Genomic DNA, 18,412 nt, shown 5'->3' with positions numbered 1-18,412 from the left:
GTATTAAGAATGCTTGAAAGAAATGGCCAGAGCCGAGGAACAATCGAACGAGACAAATGGATAAGGCTTGAATTGCTTGATATATGTATAAGAGTAAAACGATTGAGTGCAAGTTATCTCTGTTCTACTTAGTGTCGTTTTCTCAAGTAACCTGTAACTTTAAAGCTCACTTTATATTTAAAGGTTACACGAAAATTTGTGATTGTGTCTAAAGTAAAGCACTTTATTATCGGGTTTAAATTGTTTTACAAAAACGAAACATACATGCGTCAGAAACCAATAATAGAAATGCTTAACTTTAGACATAGTTTTATTTTTAATCCAATCTTTAAATATAAAGTTAGCTTTAAAGTTAAAGTTTACTTCAGAAAACGGCCCTTATTCTATGTAGTTGTTGGCCATAAGCAAATCCATAAGCGATGCGCCATTATGTCGCACGAGTGGCAGATTAGCCTATTGCTGGTGCCGGTCAACCGATGCGAGGGATCGAAGGGCAGAGTGACTTCGTTGATGGCCATTAAACACACTCCCGCTTAATGCGGCACGCTCTACACTCATAAGCCCTTGCACACATACACTTGTGTATGCATTTAACGATGGTTCAATGTAGCGGTGGAGTGGTCGACAGACTGTCGTCCATTGAATTATGACTTTAATTTCGTTTGTAATCCTTTTGCACAGCGCTAAGAAGTATGTGAGCTGTAAGCACATGTAGATATGAATGCACGTGCATACACATGTATATACATACACGCGCGTGCACACACAGTAACACCTAAGGCAATCATTGCTTGATTTCCAATCAGTTTGTCATTGCGTGCGGCGGGGCAATGAGTTGACTTCCACCTGACAAGGGTCAAACGCTGCCAACAAAGCTCAAACGAATATTGCTATGAGCTGGATTAAACAACAACAACAGAAAAAGTGCGGAATGCCAGTTGTGTTGGTCATAATTCTTTCGTTGCATTGAAAGATCATAAATTTCAAACTTCCTTTCAATGTAAGGACATTTGGAAAGCTTGTATGCAGGTACTTGCAATCAGGCGTGTACATATATGTGGCTTTCCGTATTACCCACATGTGGCTGCAGCAGTAGATATTACTGCCTGTGTGTGTGTGTGTGTGTTTGCGAAATGGCCCTTGCAATAAAGAAATCTCCTTCGCCTGTTGACTAATACATAGGTCTAATATGCATTCCTTCCTGTTATGTATGTTCTATTGACACAATCGAAAGCAAATAATTGTTGCATGCCACAAATGCTAGCTAACACATACATAAAATGCTATATACATGTATATGTATATGTATATTCGAATATGTCAGCAAGAACTATGTGTAAGATTCCATTAAAAATCACAAACAACGACAACTCATTGCAATTTGCTGTAATTAATATGCCAAGGAAAGCAGAAGTTGGTTGTAGAAAGAACAAAAGCCATTAGGTATGGCAATAAAAGCGGTTATGTGATGGGGTCTGCTACTACAAACTTAACAATATCTATTCTTTCAATTTTATTGGCCAAAGCTTATTTATGTAGCAACATTGATGGAAGAACTGTTTTCCTTTAGCTTTGGGATGGAGAAAGACCAAATTTCTTATTAAGAAAGTATCCAGCTAGTTTTGAAAGAAGGACTTACAAGTTTTAGTTAAATCATTTCTGTGGTGACCACCTTGTCGGACTTTTCGGACAACTTCCAAACAGTTTTTTTTACAAAGCTTTAAAAAATTTGTTTCAAACTTTTAGAGAGGGTTCTATACGCATGTATATAGATTAGCGCTTACACATATGCTAGTGTTTGGCCGAGCTTATCCTCCGATTTTTGGCGTGTGTCTTGATATTGTCACACAAAGGGAGAGCGTACAATTTTACGCTGACTCAAACGACGATTGTCTTTTTTATGAGCAGTTTTTTTTTTATGGCAGCAATACACTCGCAGGTTTGCCGTTGCCTGCCGAGGGACGACCGCTGTTAAGAAAACATATTTTTTTATATTTTTTGCGAAGTTGCTTTGACCAGGAGTTGAACCCAGACGAACCCTTATTTGGTAAGGAAAGGTCAAAAACATACTTTTCTTATATCTGAGACAGAAGATCGGCATTTTATAAGTGTCACATAATTTAACCATTGGAGTTCCGTAATTACATTCTCTGATTTTTGTTTGATAATTCCCAGCGCAGCAGTGCATTTTACTGATTTGAGCACTGCGGCATGGCGCGCCATCTAAAAGTGAAAGAGAGCTCACACCCTGCAGACTTTATCGGTTTTATCGGTCAGCGATTTAGTCGGGCTCGCAAGTTTCACATGGAGATGTGTAGAGGTGCGCACACGACACCAATTTATTGCCGCCGACTAATCGCGTTTTGTTTTATCGAAAAAAATGTCATCTTCTTATATGGCAACGTTATCAGAGTGCAACATTTTAAAGAAAGAGCATGCATGGATATGCTGAGAAAAGAAGACGAAAGTTTGGTAGCCCTGGCGAAGACATTATTTTGAGAAAAGAAATCGCTATAAATAGTTGGAAGTGCACCCCGATTACGTTTAAACTAGAAAGTATGCCAACTATCGCTAACCGGTTGATCAGCAAGGCACTAATCTACGTGCGCACACTGCAGGCTCTTTGGTCGGGCCAGCTCATCGATCCGGGCGGCCATCTTGGCACAAACATTTAAATAATGCATTATAAGACGTTTTTAATTTTATAGTTTATCGTACCTGTGGCAGATAGTCAGGTGATATTTGGTAATTACAGGCGATGCACTTCAGACCTAAAAAAGTTGGCAGACCTGTCGTCGATATTCTACAAATTTTGCACCAATTATTCATTTCGAATTTATAAATAAGTAATTAAAAAAAATTTAAAGACAAGTTTTTATTTATGGTTAATAAAAAACCAAAATCGACCTCCCCACCGCCTAACTGCGAAATTTTTCTGTGACGTTATTTCTTTACATTGAGATAATATACGTTCTAACTAGGTCATTCTCAACTTCTCCTATTTTAATCGTGTTCGCGTTTTTTTTAGTGTTACGCTTTTTCGACCTAAGATGCTCACTTTCCATACCCCACGATAATTAGCCATGCTCTGGGTACAATCAGAAAAACGCATTTCCTTACATCAAGAAAATAGTATACCTCATTTTCGAGATTCCTTAATATTACGAAAAATTTACTAAATTTTAGAAATTTTTCTTTCATTTAAAAATAGGGCGTGATTAATTTGAAGAAGTAAATTTACTCAATATAAGTAATAATTTCCTTAAATAATTTTGAATTTTTTCAGTGCTGTTAAAACAAATTTAGTTGCTTTCCTGGAAAATGACGGCTGTGGCGTCGCATGAAGACTACTGCTTTAGGTTCTGAGATCGCAGGTTCGAATCCGATTGGAGGTGGTTAACGCAAGGTAGGTCAATTATTTCAATTTAAATATAAATAACAAATTGTAAAATTAATTTCATGTATGGAAAAACCTAAATACGCAAATAACATAAAAACTAAATTAGATAAATTTGGGTTTTAAATACAGATTAAAAAAAAATAAAATAAAAAATATTTAAAAAAATCCCTGCTCTGGGACTCAAATCTTGCATCTTGGAGAGCTTTGCTCTGTCAGCCATTGCCACTGTTTGAGCGCCGCGAGCAAAATGACATAAATAAACCAACAAATTTTTCCAAAAAATTAAGGAATTGTGTTTTCCTTAAACTGAGTCAAATCCTTTACTCATATTAAGGCAGCCATGTCATTGGAGCCATTTCAAAGTAATATTTCCGTAGAATAATATAGATACTTTTTTCCTAGCATCAAGGATTTTTTTCTGAGTGTACAGCCAGTCTTCTGCCTCTTTGTTGATTTGGAGAATGTATCTCTGGCGCTCCTCCGTCGACGTCACAACCGGGATCCATACCTTCGCTATCGGAATCGTTGGAATGAGAGCTCTGTCCACGAAGGTGGTTTGGGGTCACTCTCTTCAGCCATACTTGTATTGCGCTGTCATTGCATTTAACGAGCTTAACCCCGTTAAACCAACACAGTCGAATAATAAGGTTTACAGAACGCCTACTTCAAGTATTCCGTAGAGGAAGGGAACGAAGCACTATCTACACAGTGGGGTACAATGCAGAAATAGATGTCGAAGTAATGCATATATATAGGTAGTTAAGGATCATGAAAAAATACTTATTAGATATATTTTTCAGTGAATTTTCTGAGTGGTATCCCATTACGCTTTTTCTTAATCTACCTTAAATTTACTAAAATAATAAAAAAATTGTATCGATGTGATGATTTTCCTTTGAGATACAGAAAATCGAAAGGGTATTAATTTCTTGAGTTTTCTGGTTTTTAGCTACTTACCCCTTTTTTAGCCTATAAATTAGGGGTTAGTCGTGTTGTTGTTTTATATCTGGCCTTTCGTTTTCCACTGAGCGCTGCCTTTTAAACTCGCCCCTAACGTGCTTCTCCGCTATGCTGTTAGGGTATCTTCGATTTTGCCTGTGCCACACTAAGCGCTCGCTTTCACGATCTGTTGGATCGACGACGGCTCTCAGGCGCCCAGGGATTATGCCCAGTGCCGCTTGTTATTGCGATAAAGCCCTCCTCCACTCCCTATTTCGCAACTTTTTACTATATGACACCTGCTTGTATTTGCTAGGGCTTGCTAAAAACTCCCTCTCTCTGGTAAAGATCACGCTGTTCTCCTCAATATTGGAGACATTGAAAGCTTTACCACTTCCTCTTGTTCTGTGTTTTGTTCGTCTTCGGACCTAGTGGTCAAAATATATTATTGGGAAATGCATCGTCCACCGTAGTCCACCGGGAAGGCTCCGTAAGAAACTGGGCTATTTAGGGGTCCTCAGACTGGCCGATTATCAGCACGGAAACGCTTGACTCCTTAATTCAGCCTCTGTAAAGAAATTTACCTCACAAACACGATCAATGATCATTTCAGTATAGCACAGCTATAAAGGAGCTTAAGCACACATAACTGACCACTAACCTTAGCAGCACATCGTTCTGTCATTGCAAAGGCTAACTATGTTGCTCCTTCTTCCAGTCGGCACTCTTAGAGGGTTTAGTCGAGGATTTTTGGCTTACAACCTATCTGTGTGCCAAATTTTATCCAAAACTGTCTAGCTGTTTTTTCGTTAAAAAATTGTCAAACACATGCAGTAACTCTTTCTTTTACAAGCCTTCACATTTGTTATTTTTTAACAGCACACTGAATGGTAATGAATATGTTGTTTTTGTTGGCCACTATGCTGCCATTTTTAATATACTTATTGTTATTATTAATGTTCGCAACGAACTTACTAATTTTAATTGTACGTAATTTGTAATTGTAGTTAACGAATTATAAGCATGATGGAACCAAGCACATCAACAGATTGTTGGACCGCAAATAGTGGTAGCTCATACGACATGTGGCACCAGAACATATCTAGTAGCAGCTGCCGGGCATACATATACGTAGGTACATACAAATTTATGTTCATGTCGGCAATGTACATGTAAAGAGCCCACTCTTAGTCTTCCACTGAGATAACAAGACAATATACATACATACATACATACATGCATGTACAATACCACATGCGCTTCCATACATACAATCGCGTGCGCTACTCTCAATATAATTAGATACATGTTCGGATGTTTTGATGGATCTACTTGACTTTTACTATGTTCTACGCCCGCCCTTCATCTGAAATTTATCCGTAATGAGCACAATCGAGTCTAGCTGGCGGCAAAAATGCATTGTTAGATGAAAAACGTATGTACTTGCATTTTTCCATCATTTCTTCCCTTACTAGGCCTCATAGATCCCAAGCGTTATTAGTCCCTCTATCTATAACATACATATGTATACGTGCAAGTATATACACCTTCATATTTGCTAGCATTTTCTATGCGGTGTAGGTATGCAAATTAGGGTGGTTCTTAAATGTAGGGAGCAAATGCTACTAAAGTTGTAGATATCACATATAAATTTTGGTTCCGATTGGAGACGGTTAAGACGTGTCGCACAGGAGTCAAACTACAGATTATCCTATGAAGACGTCTTAACCGACTTCAATCGGGATTAAAATATATATATAATATAATCGGCTTTAGTAGTATCGATTTTCTGCATTAAATGAAAAAAAAAACAAATTTAATTTAAATTTTTTTAGTCTCCATAGAGGAATCTGAACTTTGCCCCCTGTGCAACACGCCTTAACCGTCTCTAATCTGAGCCAAACTCCAATGTGATATCTATGTCAGTGGTGTTACCAATTGAAGCGGTGAGACTGAAAAAATCGTTAATTTGATTTTTTAAGGACCACCCTAACGCACGTACGTACCAACATGTGTATGCAATAGTATGCCTGTAGGATTTCGGGTTAGAGTCAGCGTACTCAATAAACCACGCAGTATAGATTGGAGCTTACGCATTATGTTAGTCTTTCACCGAGCTTCTCCTCCGATTTGTGGCATGCGCCTTGACGCACCTTTTGATAACGAATTACATATTTTGACCAATCTAAAAAAAACCGATTTACATTTAACCTTGCGCGCCTTAGGTGGGACTAATTGCAATACTTAAACTAAAAATAGGTCAAATGGATTCTTCTTAATTAATAACACAGAGCTAATACATTGTGCAATCGATCCTCTTTAGGGTAGAATTGATTTACAAATCCTTACAATTCTTACAAGTTTTAGACCATCTTTGCTGTATTTACAAAGCAACTATGTATTTTTATGTTTGTGATTTGTAAACAACTGATCTCATATTTCCTACAGGGATACTAAATAGTTGGGATTTAAGGACTTATATACATACACTTACCCTTCTCTATGTTCGTTACGTCAGTTTAGTAGAATAAACCCTCACCGCTGGCGCACTTTGACATACCACGGAAGTCGAGTGTATCAAATGCCAAGGAAACTTTGCGTTCACATGTCAATGCTAATGAAATGCGACGTTGCGCCGGGTATTGTGCGTTGCCACACAGTTGTCTATCCTAGAGATCAGCGGAAAATATGGCGTTGAGCTTGTCATGTCAAGTTGGTGTAACCTTTGGATGCGGTTTGTATATAGAAAATGGCACAGATGTTTAACTGGAGGTACTATACGCATTTAACGAGTGTCCAGAAATAAACTGCGAATTAGAAATAAAAAATGTTTTATTGAGTATTTATAAATGCATTCAACAAAATTTGCGGCCGTTGTGGTGTAGTGGTTAGTAGTGCTCCCGTACATTCCCCAGGGCCTGGGTTCTAGCCCACTTTCCGACCAACATAAAAAAAAAAAACATAAACAATTTTTCTAATAGCGGACGTTCCTCGGCAGGTAATGGCAAAACACTGAGGTAGGGATGTTTCGTATGTCATATTTTTCACATTCGCGAACGCGAATGCGAATTTTCGGAATAATATTAAAAAAGCTATAATCAACTTAAGTCATTGTTTTTATTACTTAACATTTTTGTAAATTACACTGGTTTACAGCAAATATGTTCTCCAGATGCCGCTATCCAATTCCTATGTAGAATTGCTCGGTGATTCCGAAAATCTAGATAATTTTTTTTTTGTATGGATAGCTTTTCGAGATATTTGCAATTTGCCGTTATTCCGCTTAAAAAAAAAAAAGTGGTTTCACTGAATCACGTATATCTTACGTACCAACTAAGTAATTGTAATGCAAGATAGAGAAGATGAAAGAAAATAAAATTCTCCATAGACAATGTATACATCACTTTTCCATCGCCCTGATAGTTTCTGAGAAATAAATTAACCATTTCTGACACCTCTTGTTTTCGAAGCAAATAATATACCTACTCAGGTGCACGTGGCGTATGAGTAACATTATTTTCTGCTCATATTTCATACAAAAACTCCTCGCGTATTTTCATTTCAAAAATCATCATTTTCTTATTTATCCATCGATTTGTAGCTTAGTTTTTTCTTAAGGAACAGGCTTTAACACAAGTGCAAAACATTTACACAGAAACTGTTATTTTTCGACTTTTTTCCTATTAAAGTTTGATTTTTTTGCATTTTTGCATAAAAAAAAACAAAAAATCTGGAATGATTAATTAATTGCTCAGCGTATTACTATTATTTCATTCGTTCGTAAGTTATACCTGATTAAGTGTTTAAGCTGATTAAAGGTAAATTGCAGACATCTCGAAAATTGGATAGTGGCGTCTGGAGAACAAAATCAAAATTAAAATTTGTGATTCAGTGTTATTAGAACATTGAACGAAAGCTTAGCCTATACAGTATTTTAATCTAGTAGTCAAAGTTCAAAAGGGGCACATTATATTTCAAGAAAAGTGATTTTGCTGCCTTTTCCCCATGAGGCGATTTCTGAGAGGCTCGTATATATGGCCGACTGCACTGCGGGCCACATCTGTCAATTTGTCGTATTTTAGTTTAGTTTTCCACTAATCGAGAGGATTTTCACTGAGATGAGCTCGTTTTCCTATAAGATATGCCTTCAATTAACCTTTAGTTTCACATTTTTTAATGTCACCAGATTCTACATCCTAGCCTTCGCTTTCGCTGGTGTAATCTGAAATTATTTCTAGATTGCTTATAAGAATTTAAGATGCATAACGAATGTGAATGCAAATTTTCGCAATATCCCTGCTCTGAGGGTACTTCTGCCATGAAAAACAACTTCTCATAAAAATACAATTGCCGTTGAGAGTCGGCGTAAAACTGTAGGTCCTTCCCCTTTGTGCGACAACATCAAGGCGCATGCCATAAATTGGAGGAAAAGCTCGTTCAAGCACTAATGTATTTTGTAAGCGCCCATCTATTATCTGTACATAGTATAATAGAATTTTAACATGCCGATATCTGTATATTATAGATATTGCAGAAAAATTTTTATGGGGACCTTTTTTAGAGCAACAGAAGCTAAATCAACAATTTTTAGAATTTTTTTCGTAATTCTATTTGCCTTTCTGTTTGTATGTTTGTACGCGCATCACTCGAAAACTAGTTGATGGAATCGAATGCAGTTTCCCCAATGAAGTGCTAAAGATATAACTTTAAATATAAGAAAATTATATTAAGAGAGTTGCCACCTGTTTTAAAACTGCAGTTTTAGTAAATTGGTAAGATAAGGTAAATACTGTAATATGGCTGCCAAAACAAGAAGGCTTATAACAGAAAATATTATTGTGGACGATTGCCAACTGCCTGGAAATTTTAACATAATTTAATTGATAAGATAAACTAAATATTATTTACAAAATGGGTGTCAAACTAAAGAGGTTTAAGAAATATTTTTGAGGTTTGAAAATTTTTATTAAATTTCAAAATTGATAAAACCAATAAAATATTACAATACGGGTATCAAACTAAGGAGGTTTGAGAAAGTTTACTGTCTGAAAAATGTTATTAAGTTTAAGTGATAAAATAAATGCTGAATTAAAACACCTTTGCAGAAAGTGCACAATAGAATTGAGTTAGAAGAATACAAATTGAGTTTCCAAGTTTAAATACCTTCGAAAATATATTAATATTCTTATTAAAAAAAAAAATACAGTATGTTTCATAAATCAAAAATTTGTTTGATAATCTCACTTCATTAAGCTCATAAAATCCATTTAATTTTTTGTGAAGAAAGCCATATTAGTTTTGGGAGTGAGTAGTAACACAAAAATATTTTTAATCGCAGTGAAACAGGCCGGATATTTGCTAGTTATTATTGAAATCGTTGGGAAAATTTAAGATATTAAAAACATTTTTGATTGAACGACGGTAAGTTGCCTTTTCGATGCCAAAAAGTTCGAAAATTGCGTATATCTCTGCACAGTTACGTTCTGCAAAAACTTCAGTTTTTACTGTAAGATTACTATGACCGCCTACCCTGTTGTTTTCATGATATTTTCCATCCAGTTTAAAATATTTACTACGAACGATTAAAACGAATTAGATTACTGTGTGTCGAAAGGCTTAATGTTTCGTAAATAACTCTCGCAAAGCTGAGGTGGAGACACACAATCTCATATTTTTAAAGGAACATAAATAGGTGGAATAAATTTATTCGTAGATTTTTAGAAATTGTAACCAAGTAACAGAGAGTAACAGTGTTTAGAGATTAACAATGTTTTAGTTGATATTATTTAGATACATATATACTTTTTACTCATTGTGGAAGTAGGAATTTGGGTTACCAAGTAGAGCTACTGAAAGAGATATTAAGAAAAAAAAGTTCCAGGCCAAAATCCCAACCAAACGGCTAGCTAGGCGAAAATCAATAGATCGTTTCTTAGATAAGAAAGATATCTCGTTATTTTAAAGTATAGGTATCTTATTGTTTTTTAGTACCAAAGCCTAACGAAGCCGTTTCGAGCGAACCGAAGTTTGCTTTTTCAGAAGCAACTTTGAGATAAAGGCAAGGCAGTTTTTGATTTAAATGTTCTATTTGATTATTCTGCTTCATGACATTCATGAGATTCAGTACCACTACTCAGCGAAGTACGAATTGGAAATTACTTCCCAGAGCCGCACGAAAAAAAGTATTTTTATAGAAACTTTGTAACTTGGTAAGCGCAGCACATGCTGCTCATTTGAACCAAATAGGGGATAATGAAAAGTTAATGATACACCTGTAAAAACATAATCCCGATTCGGTCAGAATGAGTAGAAAATTGACGAAAGGACGTCGCCGAACACAATGGAGGGGCCAATGAAAAACTGAGAGCTTCGTTAAGCGATTTAAAGTGTATTATGAACAATATCGTCATTCTATTGCCTAGTTCGTTTTTTATTGCTTACAATTGTAACAGTAATACCACTAGCAGTCTTGTATTGTGCGTGAAATGCGTTAAACTGTTAGAGAGCTTGCTCGTAATACGCACAGTAAGGAAATCGGGTGGGCAGGGACTCAAGCTAACTATTATCACTTGTTTAATTTTTTTTTTCAATACGCGTTTACTTGTTCATTCACAGTTTTCTCAGAATTCTTAATTACACACGTTTTTTCTCTCTGCTTTTCCATTAACAGTGCTACTCGTATTTCCATTATCGTACAACCTGCCCCTGCTGCCCTTGGGCTCATTGGTTTGTTGCTGCTATTGCGGTTGTTGCTCATACTTCGACAAACCACTACAACCGTGTCTGTCAGCTTTAACTACCTGTTGTTGCTTCAGGCACTGTTTGATTTTCATTTTGCTTCAATAACATGAGTATGTTTTCATTTAGCCTACCCGTTTCTTTCGATCTTCCCTTATTATACTCGTACAAAAAGGAAAGGAATTTTTTTACAAAACTACTCAACATCTAAGGCAGAGGACATAGTGGAAAGGTGAGAAAAGTATCGAACAAAGCGCCGAATGAGAAAAGTTTATAGTGAGGCATCGAGCTCAACATTTACCAATAATAACTTAGCCGTAGATTTCTCGAATAAGTTTTTTACTATTTTAAAAACGTATTTGTGTTTTTTTTTGACAAACAGTAGGTACAGTACAATCCGGATTGAATGAACTCCGGCATAGCGAAAATGCTCGCTCGAGTGAATACCAGATTTATTTCATTGAGTACTCTGTAGAGTGAAAAAACATTAAGAATACAAAAAAATGTATGCAAGCGCTATCGAGTGGGCCGATTACAACACTAATTCCTTTGATAAAATTTGTTTATTTAGTGAATGCACTAATTGAACGGTTTGTCGACATTTGTACTATGTATATATCGCACTAATTGTTTCCTCACTTTTAACGATTTAAAGATGTTTTGTGGAATGTTGTCACATACCGAAAAGTGGATCCGATTTTCGAGAGATCCGTTTTTTTTTTGTAGCAAAGACTTTACTTGCATACATCGAACATAGCGAAGAAAACAAAATATTTTAATTTGACCGTCAGAAGTCTACATAAATTTGTATGGATAATTAGTTATGATTGTGAAAAAACTCGTTTATACTAATTATACACATATAAACTAAAATTGCAAAATTGATATAACACATTTACTAAAAACCACTAAACCGATGACCAGTGAGCGACCGCAAATGAAAATAGTCGCATTGGAATGTCCGAATTACTTTGGCAGTGACTGAAAATTAACAAGTGTAGAGATGTACAATGCAAAGAAAATCAAATACTATCTCTTATGCGTTTTATATTTCCATTAAAAAAAAGCTGATTATTAAATGCAAATTATGGTGAAAATAATTAACTGTGCTCACGCTGCATTTACCCAATGTATAAGTGAAACCATTCGTTTCTGCTTTTTTACACTGATTACAAATCTACTTCTACTTTTGTGTCATAAGCCTGCGCTAAGTGGAATTACTTAGAGCAACTTAGAGTATGAGCTCTTTTTGATGAAGTAACTTACCTGCAAAAATTTTAGGACCTGGTGATCTAGTAGAACGTAGTTTTAAAGTACTTACGTATGTGCAAAAGGACCAGGTTGCATACTAGTAAGTTGTTTTGCTGACCTGGACCACTTCAAACGTAAAAACCTGATATATTTATGTGTTGAATACCACCTCTTTGTGGCCCATAGACAATAGGATTCGGTTGCCGAATGTGAATATTATTAAAGCAAATTTTAAGAAAATGTATTTTAAATAATAGATTTCACTATTTAAATTTAAAAAGCACCTTTAAAAGTAATCAAATTTTTGGTTTATGAAAAATCTTATGAAGTTCAGTCAATGGTCCAAAAGAAGTAGTATTAAGCAGCATTGGACCAGAGGTGGTCAGGTCCAATGACATCGCAAAATTAATGCAACCATATTTTTTTTTATCTGTTTGGACCATTTTGGTGTTACTAGTGTTGGTTACAAGGTAGCGTGTTCCTTTACTAGTTGCTAACTTAGTCCCACCATTTGCAGGTTTAGAGCAAGCAAACACACACATATACTTTACAATTGACGAATTGAACGGACGAGCAATCAACTGCGTCGAGAATTGGCTGTGATGGCAAAGCAAAAATCAGCGCACATATTTCTAATTAGGAAGAAAATTAGCCTTCACAAGTCTCCAAATGCATACCACATACATGCGAATTTATAAACATTTTATAGATATCCACGTGTATATAAACCTATAGAAAAATGAGTACAGGGTGATTTTTGTAAAATATTTGCTAGGTTTTTAAAGTTAAAATTTGTTGTTGATTTTTTATAAAATATGGTCCTTGCTTTAATCAAAGCCACATATGTATGTAAATCAAATTTTATAGAGAACTTGAAAAAATGTACGGAATTTGCATTAAAATGTTGAGCTTTTTAAACTGAATTTTTAGAAAATTTTTTTATTATGCAGTTGTACAGTCTGCTAAGTATAACACAATGCAAGTTTTAAGCGGTTGAAAAATCGCGTTGAATTTTAATATTTTTTTTTTGTTGACGGCTTTTTGCAATGTTTCCATATAAACATAAATTAATTATGGAAGAAAGTGCGCAAGACCGTTTGCAAGAAAAATTAAAAAATCAACACAATTTTTCAGCCGTTGCGTAGCTCATTAAATTTAACTATAACAAAGTGCAAATCTGAAGTAGCTAAGACTTACCGTTGATTTTTGGCAATTTCTTTTTTACGCATTTTCTTCCATACAAGGTATGTTCGACAATATTTTTGTATGGAGAAAATGAGCAAGACCTTCCACAAAAAAATTGCCAATTTCCTTACAATTTGCATTTTGAAATCCAATAAAAAATTTATATATTTTGTTGAAACTTTGTCGAAATTTGCTGATTTTTGTACAAAGCTGATTAACATGATTTTTGTTAGAAACCTAACCTAGCTTTCATAAAAAAATACAGACCATAAAAAAAAGCGGAAGGGGAAATAGCCAAACAATGCTGAAATTACTCTTCCCTATTTATATTTTCGCCACTGTATGTACTTACATATACAGCGTTCTATATTTGCAGCCAAAATCTGAATCACGTTACACATGTAAACAGCTTCAAGTAGCAGATGTCGATTGACAAAGCTTTTTTTTTAAGTTATATATGAAAATGGAAGCCATATGGCTGCACTACCTTAAAAAAAAAAGAATAACAAAAAAAAGCTAATTCGTTCAAGGAAATTGGTGTGTTAGTGTAGGAAAGGTAGTTGGTCGCCTGTGGCTGACTGACGGCTGGTGTTGCTTGGCTTGCCTGTTTCGAAATAACGAATTCTTAATTAACCTGTCAATGGGATAATAATGAAAAATGAATGACTAATGAGGGCAATTAGGTGTTGCATAGGGCTCGTCCTATTCCAACCTTTCGCCTCGCACGTACGTTACGTGACGATACTTTTCGGCTTATGATTCAATTCACGTACTTGTGTTGGGCCAACATTGTATCATACAACATTTCTCCTTGCTGGCGATGTTTCGTGCTGTTTCACTGCAATTACTTGTAGTGTTAAAACATGTTTTAATTAAATTATGACCACTGTCGATTTTGGGGCGCTGTCGTATTAATTATGGTTCAGAAAGTTATAAAAAATTTAAAGTTGCAACAATTTTCGGGAAATAATTTAGGCTGCTAAAACATTTCGAGTTAATTATATTCTAATTACATATGTATGTTTGGCCTTTATTTTAATAACTATGCACTGCACCCGTGATTGACTGAGCTGATTGCCGCACATAGCCATGCGAGTTAATAATATTAATAATTGGCCTGTTTAATATAAAATAATTTTAGAAATACTAATGCTGTTTTAACTAAATGGAGGAATTGGGGACCTATCATGAAAATCGATTTTTAGAAGACGGTTTTTTATATAATATTTTATGGAATTACTAAGTAGGCTATTCCTTATCAAGTTATAGAAAACTTTTCACACAGAAGAGTTTCTATAGCATCTGGGAATGATCTGCGGAGAAAATGCTCTACATAACATTTCTCGGTTACCATAAAATAAAATTTAATTTAGTGAATAAACAAAATAATGGAAAACCTTCACCTCATGAGGTTAAGAAGAAATTAAAAGAAAGAAAATTAAGCCCGCGCCCATTTGTAGATCCGACTGATGAACGTTGATGTCGATAGATGCGAGTAACTCAAGCGAGTAATTTAGGCTGCCAGGCAAGTAAGCAAGCAGGATTGAGATTGGTAAGGGATTTTTTTTTACTTTATTGGACTGCATTAATAAAGGCCTAAATCTCAATTAACTGTACAAATGTAACTGTGTGAAGTTAACTTGTGCTGTGTATTCATTAAATAATTTTTACTTTTTGATAAAACTCGAACAATTTGTAAGAGATTTGTATGATTTACTTGAGTGGCGTATGAATTGCATAAATATCAATTAATATTAAAACTAGTGAACCTGTATCGCGTTAAAATGCCAAAATTGAGTTTAACTTTTAGAGCAGGCGAAACCCTATCCAAAAACCTCAAAAAATATTCTAAATGATTTATCTAAAGCCATCTGAGTGTTGAGACGTCTCGCTTTGTGTCGGTTTTCATTTCATTAAATTTCAAATCACTCTGTACGGCTAAAAAGTTCTAACTCAATAAAATGAAAGCCTTATTGCACATCCATGTACAATCTCAGTGGCAGTCCTAATTAAAAATATTATCGGGCTAAAGTTTCCTAAAACTCCTTCGCTTGACAATAAAATTACGATACTTCATGTACCCTGTGTACAAGTAAAACAAATCCGACATTCCATACAGCTGGAAACCCATTTAAAAGTATTTTTACACTAAAATACTAAAATTTTTTCGTCTGGCCTTGTGATACATATTTAAATGAACTTACAAATTAATTTGAATTTGATTTTTTTTTTTAACGCGTGACAATTCACCTAAAAACAGTTCAGAAATAAGCTATTTTCAAACCCCATTGGATTGATACCTATATTTTAATAATCCATTTAACTTATTAAACAATTTGAATTAAACTTTTTCAATAGCTGGAAACCCTCTTATGACACCCAAAAAAATTCTAACTGTTCAAACTAAAAATTTCTTAGTAATCGTTCGTTTGATATCTATATTTCAAAATTTCATATAGCTTGTGTACATTGAACTAAATTCAACTTCAAAAACAGATGACAACCTTCTTCAATTTGATTGTCGAACTAGAATGTTTTTAAATATCTCTCATCTGCCATTGTGATAAATTAAGTTGAACTGTATGGTTTTTAAACCCATTTCAATTGATAACTATCTTTTAGTAATTCATTTAACGTAGTAAATGATTTGAGTTTACTTTTGAAAATGCTAGCAACCCTCAAACACATTAAAATATTCTAAATTGTCAAACTAAAGATTTCTTGAAACTCTTTCATTTAACACCCATTTTTAATACTTCACGTAACTTGGGTTTCAAATAATTTAATTAAACTTCTCAAATAGGTGGCAACCTCCTTAAAATTATAGTACTACCTTCTTGAACCTCTTTTTTCTGACACATAGGTGACGATACCTCATTCCATTGCCTAGTTCCTTTAATTAAAATTTAATTAAATTGTTTAAATATGTGGCAGCCCTCCTACACGTAGCTAAGATATAAAACCTTTTCAAAACCGCTTCCGTTGATACCCATATTAAAACAATTGATTTAAATTTTTAAATAATTTCAAAAATTAAATTATTTAACATTGATTATTGAATAATTTGAGTTTAATGATTTAACAGGTGGCAACTCTTTTCGAAGAAGTAAAACTTTGTTGCACATCTACAGCGCATGACCTTAATTTGACACCCTTAATTTTTGAAAATCGAACGAATGCTGAAAATCTGATGACCTTGAAGAAAAATTCCTTCGCGTATTATATCTATAGATTTGCGCAATTATAATTAAGTCATATATTCCTTGGAAATTGGAAAACCCTTCTCTGCTCACATGCGAGTTCCGTAGTTTACATTTGGACTTATTGTGGATAACCCACACAAATTATAAGTATGTTGCTGAGGATTACTGACAGTTCTCTTGTGCTTGAGATGCCATTTTAGGATTGGCTTTAAGGAGCTCGGAAGCCAGTTCGAAAACGCCCTACCTCAGAAAACTTTTCAAGGACGCCCTATTTCAGAATTTGGTTGAAGAGCTCCCTATCTCAGCATTTGACTGAAGAAAGCCCTAGTAATAGGGCGTGTTTGAATCAGCAGCTGAGATATGGCGTTTTTGAACCGAATTCTGAATAAGGCGTTTTCGGACTGTCTGCCGAGATTGATCGATCTTCCACTCAGGTGCCGATATGCTGCTGTATAGGAAGTGGCAATAGTTTTTATTTTATTTATGTTTGCACACTGTGCAACAAATTTCAATTCAGGAAAATTAGCTAGCTGCTATAAGGTTAAAAATTGTGTGCATTACGTAGGGAATTTCCAGCCAGTGCTTTTGAGTATTTGATTAGGTGTACGCTAGGATATGTGAAAACATTAACACATAAACCCAAACATACATAAAAACATACAAATATAGACTAACATATGGGGAGTTTGTTTGCTTCTATGCGTTTCAGCTGATAAAATAATTCACCTTGCTTAGCTTAATAAATTCTCTTAGGTGGCACATAAATTGCAATAGTTTTGTCAGCTCAAACAACAAAATTAACTTGCCGCTCAATTTCTGGTCTACATACACAATCGTATGTATTGTTATGTGCAGGCATATTTAGAATATGTGGCATATATTTAGTAAATATGTACCTGCATTTGTACATACATACATATTTGTATTGTAGTGGAATTAGTATTTACATACTATAGTAAAAAAAGAAGCTCTACTCAAAAGACTTGCGGAACAAAAATATTTAGGGGTTGCTCATGTACTTGAAAAAGGATATTAAAAAGCTATACCAACTAGGGTATGATGGACTGAAGGAATTGTAAAAGTTGAGGCTGCCATAGGACTCTACACAATTAGTTCCTAATTAGCAAATATAGTTATATAAATCTACTCGAAATTAACAGGAATAAGTATAATTTCCGCGTATTTATGACAGGTTTATCGTTTACACTACAAGCAGACTATATACATACATATATATTTACGCAATCAATCGTAATCAGAGCTGCTCGCTTTTCACCGCGCTGTGAAATATTGGTAACTAAAAGGCAAAACAGCTCGCAAGAGGATGTATTTCCGTATTAAAAGAAGAAATTCTAAAAAAAAAACTTTCTTATAAAAAGCGGCTATCCCTCGGCAGGCAATTGCAAACTTTCGATTGTATTTCTGCCTTCACATAGGTTTTCATGAAATCATTTGCCTTTTGAAGGCAGCATGACACTGAAGGGTCGGCCTTTGCCTTTACCTTTTTACCTTTTTTTCTGTGGATAAGTTTTTGAGATATTTGCAATTTACCATTATTCAGCTTAAGAATAGAGTGATTTTACTTAAGCACGTACATATATCTTGCCAGCCAACGGAACACTTAATTAACAAAAAGATAAAAAAAACAGTCGTTATTTCTTAGTTTTCCCCTGTTAAAGTTTAAATTTTTTATTTA

Source organism: Rhagoletis pomonella, unplaced genomic scaffold (assembly GCF_013731165.1).
Source record: "Rhagoletis pomonella isolate Grant_MI unplaced genomic scaffold, Rhpom_1.0 Rhpom_scaffold_00004, whole genome shotgun sequence".
NCBI classification, from domain to species: Eukaryota; Metazoa; Arthropoda; class Insecta; order Diptera; family Tephritidae; genus Rhagoletis; species Rhagoletis pomonella.
This window is presented reverse-complemented; position numbering follows the sequence as displayed.